General features: G+C 41.8%; 1 non-coding gene across 1 annotated transcript; it reads right to left on the bottom strand.

Moving 5' to 3' along the window:
• Nucleotides 1-10,389: 10,389 nt before the first annotated feature.
• Nucleotides 10,390-10,496, bottom strand: LOC120250765. The gene has a single exon (XR_005533103.1). It is a non-coding gene; the product is annotated as a small nucleolar RNA R71 (small nucleolar RNA).

Here is a 10,496-nt window from a genome sequence, read left to right as displayed (position 1 = left end):
TGTATTTGTTCTTCTGTTCTATCTTTGTTTGTTGTGTGCTGTTCAGACTTGTACTTTTGAGCTAGCTATGGCCTTTCCCCTACTATGCTCCTATTTTGTTTATGTTGGCGCTCTCTCTCCCGTATTTTATTTCCATTTCCCCCTTTAAAAAAAAAATTGTAAATGATGATAGGCTTCTTGTTCTTTTCAGGATCATTAATTTTGCGAAGCTTGTACTTATCGCCCTCATTATATGGTATGCCCCTGATCCATGTGGAGCAATTTGGAATCACACCAGGGAATCAGGGAAATTTCTTTACTCCATTTCTGTGCTTATTGTTTTTCATTCCCCATTTTTCTCTGCTGACTTAGGTACATTGAGGGCAATGTACGACTTTAGGTGTGGGGATGTTTTTCTTACTTGGAGTATTTTATCCTTTTGCATGCTTACTACCTATGATAGCTATGATTGTTTAGTTAGGGACTTCCTGGCTTGGTAGAATGATAGGTGTGAGCTGTACATTGCATGTGCTTGAATGTAGCTCTGTTTCATCTTTAGTGCACCTGTATACATGTTCACGATCACTTTCACCTTGTACGCTCCAACCAACCCATCATGATGACATTGGCATTAATTTGTTAAATTCGGTCTTCAATGCACTTTTAAAAGCTTCTAAGTTCCTCCACTAAACTTGTTTGTAGCAGGTTGTTTATCAGGGATCATGAGAGGTTAAAACAAAAAAAAAGATCAGGGGGGGGTCTATGTCGAGTATTCCTCCGCTTTATAAGTTTATAAGCATGAATGCGTCTATGTAGACTGTAATTGAGTAAGTGGGTGACTCTTGTGCCTAACCAACATGTGCATCCATCTGAAAGATTATTTACTGTGTAGTCTATGTTAGGCGGACCCAAGAAAAAGAGAAAGTGTGTATAAGTGTGTGGGAAGAAAATAAAGCATCTCTTGTTGTCTATTGGAACATGTTACATAATCACTTAAGGGTTAAAATCGTGTTGAGGAACCAGAGGACTTTTACCTGAGTATTGAAGAAGCCTTTGGCACTTTAATGTCATCTTCATTATGTGTGAGGTGAAAGGGCATCCTGGGATAATCCAGGGTGTGGAGGTCAAGGTAGGAGGTTGCACACACTCATTGTGGCATTCTAGATGAGACAAAGCTAATATGACTTCACTATTCATTGACCAGCTCACTCCTTGATTTCTGTCCATTCGTGCTTGTGGAGTTCTTTACTTTTGAGCTTGAGGTCGTATTTTTAGCCGTTTATCTTATTTCCCTTAGTTCTTCATGTTTGTTTGCTTGGGGACAAGCAAACGCTTAGGTGTGGGAATGTTTGATAAACGTCTAAAAGTATGTATTTTGCATGTATTTGTTCTGTATTATTCTTTATATTTATTTGTTGAATCGATGCCTTTTTGGTCTAAATTGTAGTATTTTTGCATTTCGGGCCCTTTAGAAGCCCTGGTAGCTCGGCGACGCGATTGGGGATGAATTCGGAATCAAAACGGCGTTTCCGGGGCCGGGATTACTGTAGTACAGTAATGTAGTGGTGTTATTGTAGTAGTTTCACTGTAGCAGCCACTGTAGCTCATCGCGGGCTTCTCGGCAGAAAACTAAAATTCCTGAGGGGTCGGTATACGTCGGTATACTGACCCATTTATCGGTCGGGATCTGGGCACTTATAAGGTCTTGAAGGGTATTTTTTGGGCATCTTCTTCTTGATTCTTCTTCTTCTTTGGGGACAAGGCCGGCTAGGGTTTGGAGAACACTTCCACATCACTTGAACCCAAGCTTTAGGAGGGCAAAACGGGAGGAAATCTGAGCATTTTCTCGGCAGGGAGAGCAAGAACGAGGAGGATCTACTTCTAGGGCATCATTGCTTGGAGGTTGAAGACAACGGGAAGCCACCCCTTCGAGTGGCGTATTTGGAAGGCTTTCTCCGGGGATTCTTGCGAAGCCACCCCTTCGAGGATCTACTTCTAGGGCATCTTCCTCATGTTTACTTTAGTTGTTTGTATGGATTATTTGGTTTTCTTGTTGAACATGAACAACTAAACCCCTAGGTCACCGGATGTAGGTGAATCTAGGGGACGAACTTGTGATGTTTTGGATTGTTTGAGTAGTTTATGCATGTTTGGCTTGTTGTGATCCTTGTTTGGTGTTCTTGCTTGTTTTGGTACATTTTATTGAGTGATGTATCAAATTCTTGGTAGCACTTTGTAGCATGACCATTGCCTTAGTGCTAGACTCCACCAAACTAGGAAGGGTTCATTGTATAAATATGCCGTGACCATCGGGTATTTGTACCCCTCCAATCCTAGGGTTGAAAACTACTTGTGTTTTCACCCTAACTTGTGAAAACCGACATTCTCCTTGCAACCGTGTGGGAAGTTGGGCGGAAGAGATTCCGCGCTCAACACTTGCACCGGGTTAGGGGTCAATTGCCGTGACCATCAGGTTGACCTAGGTCTTGGTTTTCTCGGTCCAACTAGCCACGTGCTTTATTACTCAATTTCCTACTCACTATAGTAGCCCCTTGGGAATCCGCATCCGTGACCGTTTTCCAACCTTGGGCATCTCCCGTATTTTACTTGTTTCGTACTTCTTAAGATTTCAGTTCGCTTTTCGTTTTGCTTTCTTTTCTTCTTTTCTCTTATCTTGGAATCGGTGAACTAAACAACAGGTAAGAAGTGAGTAGGGTAGCTCCTCAGGCCCCTTGGGAGTACGACCCATTCGAGCGTGCGCGAGTGGTTTATTACTTGACGACCCCGTGCGCGAGAGGAAGCTTCTCAATTAGCTCAATCTTTGCCTTGTCCACCTCCATCCCTGCTTTTGAAATCTTATGTCCAAGGACAATGCCTTCTTGAACCATGAAATGACACTTCTCCCAATTGAGGACGAGGTTTGTTTCTTCACATCTCACTAGAACTTTCTCCAAATTTTTCAAACTACTGTCGAAAGTGTTTCCAAATACCGAAAAATCATCCATAAATACCTCCATAATGTCCTCCAGTAAATCATCAAAAATGGCTGTCATACAACGTTGGAATGTGGTTGGTGCATTGCACAATCCGAAAGGCATTCTTCGGTAAGCAAAAGTACCATAAGGACAAGTAAAAGTGGTATTTTCCAGATCTTCTGGAGCTAAAGGGATTTGAAAATATCCTGACATACCATCAAGGAAACAATAAAATTGATGCCCTACTAAACGCTAGAACATTTGATCTATAAATGGTAACGGAAAATGATCTTTGCGAGTGCCGTCATTTAGTCTTCTATAATCAATACAAACTCGTCATCCTGTAACTGTCCTGGTCAGAATCAACTTCATTCTTTTCATTGATTACCACCGTCATGCCTCTTTTTTTCCGAACCACTTGAGTTGGGCTCACCCATGCACTATCGGATATGGGATAAATAATTCTTGCATCTAGTAGCTTCATTACTTCTGCTTTGACAACTTCCTTCATCTTTGGATATAGTCTTCGCTGTGGTTGGATTGCAAACTTGTAATCATCTTCCATTAAGATTTTATGGGTGCAAAAGGATGGATTTATACCCTTGATATCTGAAATCTTCCATCCAATAGCCGACTTATGCTTTTTTAGCATACTAACAAGCTTGTCCTTTTGCTCCACCGACAAATTCGAGGCTATAATCACCGGAAGTTTAGATTTTTCCATCAAGAAAGCATACTCCAAGTGTGCTGGTAAGGTCTTGAGCTCTAAGGTTGGCGGTTCATCAATTGATGGATGTAACCTACTCTCCTTCAACCTGTCAATTCCTCAAACTCGTTCGTTCCCTGCTCGACTTCATTCTTCCCGTATCCCAACTTTGAATGTACTTCTGTATGGTAATCAACAACTATCACTGTATTCAAACCACAAATCTCCCCTACTGAGAATGACACCCCTACTGAGAAAAGTTCCTATCTTTGTTCTTGATAAAATGAGTCGAACTGATCGAGAACTGCCTCTAAACTTTCTTCTAAATGATCACACAATGATGCCAATGCGGACCTCTCAAACTGATCCAGCACACTATGTAATTCGCAGTCCTGCTTCTGAATTGTGGCGATGTACTCTTCAACTGATTCTTCCATGACATGTTGAATGGTATCCGGCTCTTGCAAAAAGTAACACGATGTGTCCGGTACTACAAATGCTTGAACTTTCTCCTCTACATTTTCAACCATTCTGGTGATGGTGTCGATTAATTCGGGTATGTAAATCATTCTTCTGAAATCAAAGCAAATGAGAACAAATTAGAATGATGATAGAAAAGAAAATGTGAAATAAAATGGATAAAGGAATGGCTAAGGAAAAAAAGTGAAAAGTATCTCTAAACGCCTTCTCCCCGGCACCAGCGCCAAAAACTTGACAATGCTCACCGCAAGTGCAAGGGGTTATCGAAGTAATAAATCCCAGGTGAGTGAGGTATCGTATCCACAGGGAAAAGGGAATAAAAATACTTAATTTGTTTCTTAACTATATGAAAGATGAATAGTAATATGTGTGACAAGATTCAATTCTCAAAAGTAAAGCAACCCGAAAGAGGGCAAAAGTAAAGGAGAAGGTAAGGAAATAGATAAAGATGGGGTACCCGGGTATCGATCCGCCTAGGAAAATAGTTTCAATTGCAAGAACTCTCTATTATGCTTCTTAACTAATGCAATGGTGAGTAAGGGACATCCTTTTAATGTATGGTCCCGAATCTAGGGTTAACCAAGCCTACTACATGTCCTGGAGGAGAGGTTGAACAACCTCTCAACCTCGCACTCGTAAGAAGGATTGGATTGGGCTCTGGGGATTCCAAGTGATAAATCACTTCCTAATTGTAGACCTAACCCTTTGGTCTAGAAGAAAGGTCCCTAACCACAATTAAGCCCTAGATGCTAAAATCACCTCAACGCTTCACTCCGTTGCACTCGCAACTAAGCCCAAGCTGAGGATCATCCCTTAGCTCATTCGCTCTATTATAGCCACAAAGAACTCGAGGAATGGAGGTAGAATCTATCACACTGGAGGAGAAAGGGGACGCTCCTGTACCTCTCGACTCACCCTCTCAACCATCTCCAATCAAGCTTTGTCTAACTCTCATGGTGTGTCACTCACTCACAAGGGTTACCACATGAACTCTCAACCTTAGTGTCACTCTAAGGAAGTATTCAACAATCAAACATTAAAGATTGGAACTCACAAAAACATCAATTAATTGAAAGCATAATAAAGAGATTCAATGAAACTAATACATCCTAGGGTTCACAAATACCCAAGTACCCACTAGGGGTTTAGCTCTCCATAGGAAAAACCCCCCGATATCATGGTGATGGTTTTGTGGAGAGTCCTTTACTCGTCGCAAGATCCTCTTGTCCGGTTTAAGATACGCCTCGCCGAATCAATCCAACGGAGGCTTCCTTACCAACCTTCTTCCAAAGAGATGAAGATGTCGGAGCCTTAGAACCTCTCCAAATCCCTAGCCAATACCTCTCAAAACCCTAGTCGCAGCCCTCTCTCAAGTTGGGGAAAAGATGTGGAAAAGAATGTTGAAATCGGGGCTGAAATCGGCCTTAAGTAGGGCTGGAATCGGGATTCCACACGCCCGTGTGGCTTCTCTGTTTTGCTCCTTCTTCGGCCTACTGTGAACAGTACCTGCTATAGTGATGGCCCGAAATACTCCCGAATCCATGCTTTCATCGAGGTAACATAAATGGGCACACGTTCATGTCGTAGATCGTCTTGGTTCTTCAATAAACAGTCACGTTGGTGGAGAACTTGCTAAATATGCACAAGGCTGAATACTGGGATGTAATTGCCTTCGTGCCCCTCCGAATCATTGCCTTAGCTCGAATACAAGGAGGTTGGCATACATTCTAGCATTCTAAACCCAACTCACGTCTCTGTGTTTGAGCTTTCTCAAGATCTCCTCCAAATAATGCGTAAAATGAACTACAATGGTTTCTTTCACAAATAATAGGCCTCACAACCCAACCTGCATAAAAGTACACAAATACACATGTATTAGCTAGAATGCTAGAATGTATGCCCATCATAAGGAAAGAACGCTTCGCCTTCTTATCGCACAAGCACTTATCAAACATCACCACAACATGAATGTCAGTCAGTTTTTTATTCTACTTAGACTGTGTGATTAGGCATTCACAGACACAGAGGAGTACTCTTAGTTGCCGATAGACTATCCTGGCGCTTTGACCCCACAGAGAGCATATAGATCATTATGTGTCAGGGCCAGTACGAGCCGGGGGTGTCCAAGGCCATGTGCCTTTCTCGACCTGCATACCGCTACTTGCACACCATTCTGAGCAGGTCGGTGAACTGCCTTGGTGATAGCACAAGGTACTGAGTAGACATGAGCTATAATATCTGTACTCCATGGTGCAAAGTCAGCCGATCTATCTGGGGAACATTGAGCTGAGTATTTGAGGCACCAGGGGTAGTATGCCAGGATTGGTGTTATTTGCTCAGGCCTTTACATCACTCCACTTATCATGGGGATGGGTCTTCTAGACACAATCAGAGGGACCATGCGACTAAAGGGTATGATCCGCAGGTATAGGATGGGGTGTATGTGCTGAACATGCCCCACCAGAGCCATTTGAGGCCAAGGGAATTACAGCAGATGGGTCTCAGCTGACGCAGAAGCCCTAGCTTGAGCAGATGGTGACAGAGGCGCCCCTTATAGCACAGGAGCCACCACTGGTCTGTATTTTCTCTCCACCTCGAGCCCGTGAACACTTTGAGAGGCTCGAGAGTGCTTAGGGGTACTCCGAAGTGATTTGGCTGAGGTTCGTGTGCTATAGGCTGCGAAACACACTGAGGTGATGGCACATCTATGTTTTCTATAGCAGCTTGTTGAGAGAGACGTGGCCGCACCATTCATCATACGACCGAGGACCCCTCAAGCTTCACCAGCACAAGTCGATCCACCAGCATCAGCATCGTCAGCACCAGAAGCGACCGAACATGACATCGACACTTGATGTGTCTTTACTTTTCTTTTAGTTTCTTATTTTTTATATTTCATTTCCGTATTTTATTCTGGACTTGTATCACTCAGAAAGGATCTTCCTTCTGAGTTTATCATTTTTTTTTGCTTCGAGTTGTATTTCATTGCCTTATCTTTATATACTCGAGTTGTTTTTGTTTTTGTTGAGCTTCACTAAACCCCCTTGTGTATACGTGCAGATGGTCTTATGAGTATGGAATTTGAGAACTAGTCATGGACACGGTCTTATGGCCGTGTGTGCTCCACACCCATTGGGACTCAACTCTTAATGAATATAGCTCCATCAAATGTACTATTCAGAGTTCAGGGGAGTATTGTTTCAATTTCCCACTTCCATATATGCTTTTGATTGATTTATATCCTATTGTGCTTGCATGTGTACATTGAGGGCAATGTACATCTTAAGTGTGGGGGGAGTTCACATTACACATATTCATTACACAAGTTTTAACTGGAAATACATGCTCACGTAGCCAATGGCGGTTCACCTTAGTTGCAATGATTGTATTCTTAAGTTTAGCAGAATTTTTAGCATTGAATGTTCTCATGCTCTAGTTTTTACTTGAATTTCTTGGAATTTTTGCTCGATTAACAACTATTGCACTACTCGCTCATTAAACCCTTTTGGAAACTCAAGTTCGATGTTTAAGGGACTAGTTGGTTTTGTCTTCTCGTGTTAATTTTGTTGGGAAAAAAATGAAGAGAGAATAATACTTGTTTTAAGTTGTGCATTTGGGATGTAAAGAGCTACAACCTATGAAGTATGAAGCTACTCTCATAAGTCAGATACTAGTTATGCCCTAATGAGAGAAAGAGCTATCTTATGGGATGAGTGAAAGCTACCACACTGGTAGAAAGACCTACCACCTCGAAAGTGTGAAAGCCACCTTTGCGCCAGCTTAGGAAAGGGCTACCTTAGAGGATGTGTTAAGCTACTACCATCTCTGTCTTATGTTGCTTTCTAGATAAATATGTCCCTTATACTTAGAACTTTGAGGAGTATATGTTGGGTTAACTTGAGTGAGTTTACACATACTTACACGATGTCGGGTTTCTTGTTCCCTTTAATTCAAGTTTTTAGCTAGAGCATTGATTTTTCGCATTTAGTGTTGAAAGTTACCTTACTTGTAGAATGCTCTCCTTGCATACTTTGGTGAACCTAAGCCCAAGCACTTTAAATTTTTTTTCCTTATTATATGCTTCAATGTTTTATTTTTGCTTGAGGACAAGCAAAAGCTTAAGTGTGGGGGGCTTTGATAAGTGCTTGTGTATTAGTATTATGAAGTATTCTCTTCTTACGATGAGCATTACTTTTATCAGATTTTAGCGCTAATATATGTGTATTTGAGTTACTTATGTGTATGTAGAGTTGTGGAGCCAAATATAGAAGAAGGAAGCCGAAGTAGATTGTAATTACACTTTGTTGATGGAATCTTGCAGTGAACAAACGTAAAGACACAAGTTGTGCTCGAAGATACGTGAATGTGTGCCAACCTCCATACGTTCAAACAATTACATGGTTTAGAGGGGCACAAATGCAGTCACATTTGCATATTCTGACTTGTGTAATGATAGCAAGATCTTTATCAATGTTATCCCTTACTAAAGAAGCGACGCAATCTACCGCATAGACGTGTGCTCGTTTATGTTGCCTCGATGAAAAGTGTGGATTCAGGAGTGTTTTTGGAGGAGTACTGTACCAAATCGCTGTAGTAATTTACTGTAGTAGTTACTATTCACATACCGCTAAAAAATCTAGTTCTGCAGATTCACACAGGTGTGTGGAAATTCCACACGCCCGTGTGAATTCCCGATTCCAGCCTATATAAAGCCCCGATTCTGCCTGATTTCAGGATCCCTTTTTCCATCTTTTCTCCATCTTTTCCCAAACTTTGGAGAGCCTTGCGGCTAGGGTTTAGAGGGGCTTTAGCAAGGTTTTTGGAGTGGTTCTACGGCCAATGACACCGCGTTCCTTTGGAATGCAGTTCTTTTCATACTGATTTTGTTCACACCACTATCGATTCATCTTCGCTTTAGTTAAGTAGCAATCTTTGTGTCTCTGATCACTATTCCCTGTGGATTCGACTACCCACTCACCGGGGTATTAATTCTTCTACAAACGCATGCACTTGCGGGTCACACGCAAGGGGTGTGTCAAGTTTTTAGCAACGTTACTTGGGAATAGGCGTTTTAGAAGCACTTTGCACTTTGCTTTTTTAGCTATTCATGACTCGTTCTATTTCATATCTTTTTATTCTTCCATCGTTCTGATTTGTTTTTCCTACTTTGGTTGCATCTCTAAGTTATGACCCTAGGAAACCCTTCGACATTGGTTGAAGGAAATTCAGACATTAAACGAAGAATTCATAGAATGAGGAAAGAACCTGTGCAAGAATAGTCTGATCAAGCTGAGATAGAGGGTAAAGGGTCAAATAATATGGCAGATGACAACGCCCCTTACGTGTGACCCGCAAGTGCACGGATTTGTCAATTAATAAATCCCAGGTGAGTGGGGTATCGTATCCAAAGGGAGTAGGAAGTAAAAATACTTAAATTGCTACTTAACCATGTGAAAGTGAACAATGATAGTATCGATAGAATGTAATGTGAACAAAGATAAAAGAAATAAGAATGAGAGGCACAAGTAAGTGAGAGGTAAGGCAATCGATAGAAGTAGGGTACTCAGACAATGCTCACCCTAGGATTAATGTTTCAAGTGTGAGACCCACTATTATAACTTCCTAATCAATGCTCAATGAGCCATGGAAATCCTTAAGCACACGGTCCGAAATCTAAGGTCAGTTGTGACTAACTCTGCTATGTGTCCCGATGGAGAAATCGCTCAGTCTCAACACCTCACACTGTGTAAAGTTGCATAGAGTTCTAGGGAATCCAAGTGATAAACCCTCTTCCTATATACAGACCTAACCTTTTGGTTCAGGCAAAAGACACCTAGTCACATTTAAGCCCTAGACACTAGAGTCACTTCAACGCTTCACTCTGTTACTCGTGCAACTAAGCCCCAGTGGAGTTCATCCTCTAGAACTTCATTCTATTATAACTGCAAAGAACTCAAGGAAATGGAGATAGGATAAATCACATCAGAGGGGAAAGGGGACATTCCGCTATCTCTTGACTCACCCTCTCAACCTTCTCCAAACAATCACATAGAGAACTTCTTGGAGGTGTGCGACATGCTCAAGATCAATGGTGTTACGGATGATGTTATCAAGTTGAGGGCCTTCCCATTTTCCTTGAAAGAGAGAGCGAAGCATTGGCTACATTCATTACCTAGAGCATCGATTACTACATGGGAGGAGATGGCAAAAGCTTTTCTTACCCGATATTTTCCTCCCAGAAAATCTGCAAAGCTTAGGAATGAAATGTCCTCTTTTGTGCAAATGGAATTAGAGTCTCTATTTGAGACATGGGATAAGTTCAAGGAGCTCTTACGGAAATGTCCTCAACATGGGTT

The sequence above is a fragment of the Dioscorea cayenensis genome, chromosome 19 (assembly GCF_009730915.1).
Source record: "Dioscorea cayenensis subsp. rotundata cultivar TDr96_F1 chromosome 19, TDr96_F1_v2_PseudoChromosome.rev07_lg8_w22 25.fasta, whole genome shotgun sequence".
Classification (NCBI taxonomy): Eukaryota; Viridiplantae; Streptophyta; class Magnoliopsida; order Dioscoreales; family Dioscoreaceae; genus Dioscorea; species Dioscorea cayenensis.
This window is presented reverse-complemented; position numbering and strand designations above follow the sequence as displayed.